The following is a 3,067-nucleotide window of genomic DNA, read 5'->3' as shown; positions in this document are numbered from 1 at the left end:
AAAAGAAAATGAAAGAAGAAAGAGAAAGGAAGGAAGGAAAGAAAAGAAAAGGAGAGAAAGAAAGAAAAGGAAATCCAGGGGAATTAACCCTCTCCTTCCCCGAACATCGGACCGGTCCGGCTGGTCCCCCCAGCACCCATGCCTTCTGCCCACTGCCTCCTGCATTCCATCTTCAAACCCTTCTGTCCCTGTACCTGCCCCTCAGCTTTTCCCTGTCACCAATGCTGCCGTTTCTCCTGTTGTCCCCATCCCTTCGCGCCCCCCATCACTCCCCCAGCCCTCGGCCCTCCCGGCCCAGGCTCTCACCTCGCTGCAGCTGGCTGCTCTCCGAAGCTCTCTCTGGCTCCTGGCTCAGACCTGGACTCTTGTACACCCCCTGGGCTTTTATGCCTCCTGAGGAGACAATACAAGGGAGGGAGGAAAGGGACGGGATTGGGAGGAGAGGGAGTGAAGAGGTGGAGAGGAAGCAGGTGGGGAAGAGTCATCCACTCCAGGGGCTTGCTTTTTTTTTTTTTTTTTTTTTTTTTTTTTAGTTTTTTTTTTTTTTTTTTTTTTTTTTTTTTTTTTTTTTTTTTTTTTGCTTTGAATTTTTTTTGTATTTTTTTTTTTTTTTTTTTTTTGAGACAGAGTCTCTATCTGTCGCCCAGGCTGGAGTGCAGTGGCATGATCTCTGCTTGCTGCAACCTCCGCCTCCCGGGTTCAAGCAATTCTTCTGCCTCAGCCTCCGGAGTAGCCAGGACTACAGGCGCCCACCACCACACACAGCAAATTTTTGTATTTTTAGTAGAGGCAGGGGTTTCATGATTTTGGCAAAGCTGATCTTGAACTCATGATCTCATGTGATCCACCCACCTCAGCCTCCCAAAGTGCTGGGATTTACAGGTGTGAGCCACACCATACCCCACTCCAGGGGCTTTCAATAGCTGGTCTCTGAGGTCAAGATGGACACCTTATCACGGAAAAAAAAAAAAAGTGGCTGTGCCTCAGTTTCCCCTGGTAGACCCTGCTCTTCCCCCTCCTCCTCTGCCACTTTATGTTCCAGCTGTGGTGTTTCAGGCTTTGCCGCTATTCCAGGGCTCTCCTCCCTCCCTCTCGTCTGCGTCTGGGCCTTGGCATGTGTCTTCCTGGGTTGTCTCCACTGGCACCTGGCGTCTCTGTAGCCCTGCCTTCCCCTCCGCCCCCATCAGTCCCTCCGGCCGTCTGCAGCTCCCGCTGTGACTTGCACTTCTGTCTTGCACGGTGGACCCTGTTTGTTTCTTGTGAGTTGTCCATCTCCACCTGACCACGGCTAGAGGAGACCCCGTGAGGGGTGTCAGCTGTGCCTTGTTCATGGCTGTGTGCCTAGCCCAGAAGTTCTCAACCGGGAGTGACTCTCTGCCCCAGTGTCACCCCAGCCTCACCCCAGGGCATGTGACCAAGTCTGAAGACATTTGTACTTGGGACTTGGGAGGGACTCTCGGCAGGCATCTCGTGGGTGGAGGCCGGGGGCGTGGCTCAGCGTCCCACAGGGCTCAGAGAAGGACCCAGCCCCAAAAGTCAACAGCACCAACGATGGGAAACCCCACAGCAGCCCCTAAAGCAGTGCCTGGAGCTCACTCAATACTTGTTGGGCAAACAAATAAAGAATGTGTGTCAGGCTGGCTGCGGTGACTCACAGCTATAATCCCAGCACTTTGGGAGGCCAACGCAGGCGGATCACCTGAGGTCAGGAGTTCGAGACTAGCCTGACCAATATGTCAAAACCTCATCTGTACTAAAAATGCAAAATTAGCCAGGTGTGGTGGTGCATGCCTGTGATCCCAGCTACTCAGGAGGCTGAGGCAGGAGAATCGCTTGAACCTGGGAGGGGAAGGTTGCGGTGACCAGAGATAGTACCACTGCCCTCCAGCCTGGGCAGCAAGAGCAAAACTCCACCTCAAAAAAACAAAAAACAAAGAGCGTGTTGTTGCTGCATTTCTCCTCCATCATGTGTGTTGATTCATCTGACTCTGCAGCACGCTGTCTGTCTTTGCCCTAACATCAGCTGCTTTCCAGAGGAAACGACCCTGGAAGAGCTTTCGCTCCTGGCCTGTCCCTTTGCTCTCAAAGGGACGGAGGGAGGGCCTGGTCCCGGCTGGGCTCTGTCTGCTCCTCTCCGCCGTGGGGCCGTCCTTCTGGCATTCTGTGGGTCTGTGGCTGGCACTTATATCTTCGTCCTGTCTTTACACATCCCCGTAGCCCTTACCCCATCCTTTCTCATCCCAAGGGAAAAGGGAGACCCCCCCCCCCAGGACAGGGATGGAGTGAGAAGAAGAGGTGGGGGATGACAGACGCCCTCATGGGCTCCTGAGCCCCTCTCCGCTGTTTCTCTAAGTCCCTCACTCCTCATCCAGACGTTGACAATGGTGATGAGGACACGGAGGAGGAGTGGGCAGGGGAGGGGGAGGAGGGGGAAGCTTTTAGAAGACAAACTGACAGGAAGGTGTGAATGGCTTTGCTGGGAAGGAGGAAGGAGGAGGAGGGAGTGACGTCCAGTCCACATGAGACCAGGCAGAGGAGAGGGCCTGCTGAGAGCTTGGAGCTGGGTTACCTGGAGCCCAGGGTAGGGCCAGGGAAAACTGATAAGTCCTTGCCTTGCTGCCCATTAGCTAGTTGGTGAAAAATAAATGGGGTAGGTCCAAAGCTTGCCCCCTACACACAAACACACACACACACACACACACGCAAAACTCAAATGTGGTGCAAGAAATGTCACCTTCTTCTCATTTCTTTCTTTCTTTCTTTTTGAGACAGTCCCGCTCTGTTGCCCAGGCTGGAGTGCAATGGCCCAATCTTGGGTCACTGCAGCCTCTGCCTCCCAGGTTCAAGTGCTTCTTCTGCCTCGGCCTCCTGAGCAGCTGGGATTACAGGCATGAGCCACCACCCCGGCCCTTCATTTTTTTTATTTTGAAATAATTTCAGACTTACAGGAAAGTTGCTCAAAACATTCCCAGATACCCAGATTTTCCAAATATTTACATTTCACCACATTTCACTTCTGTGTTCTGTTTCCCTGCATCCCCTCACCCCCTCCCCCTCTTCCTTCTCC

The 3,067-nt window shown here is 53.1% G+C and overlaps 1 protein-coding gene across 1 annotated transcript in view; it reads right to left on the bottom strand.

Moving 5' to 3' along the window:
- LOC108316662 (galanin like peptide) overlaps window positions 1–384 on the bottom strand; it is a 12,891-nt gene extending 12,507 nt beyond the window's left edge. The window contains exon 1 of the mRNA XM_037744982.1: window positions 307–384. The gene's annotated coding sequence lies outside the window, so the exon portion shown is untranslated. The remainder of the gene's footprint in view (window positions 1–306) is intronic.
- Between the last annotated feature and the right edge of the window lie 2,683 nt (window positions 385–3,067).

The sequence above is a fragment of the Cebus imitator genome, unplaced genomic scaffold (assembly GCF_001604975.1).
Source record: "Cebus imitator isolate Cc_AM_T3 unplaced genomic scaffold, Cebus_imitator-1.0 Scaffold190, whole genome shotgun sequence".
Classification (NCBI taxonomy): Eukaryota; Metazoa; Chordata; class Mammalia; order Primates; family Cebidae; genus Cebus; species Cebus imitator.
Note: the sequence above shows the minus strand (reverse complement) of the source record. Positions and strands in the feature narration are given on the sequence as shown.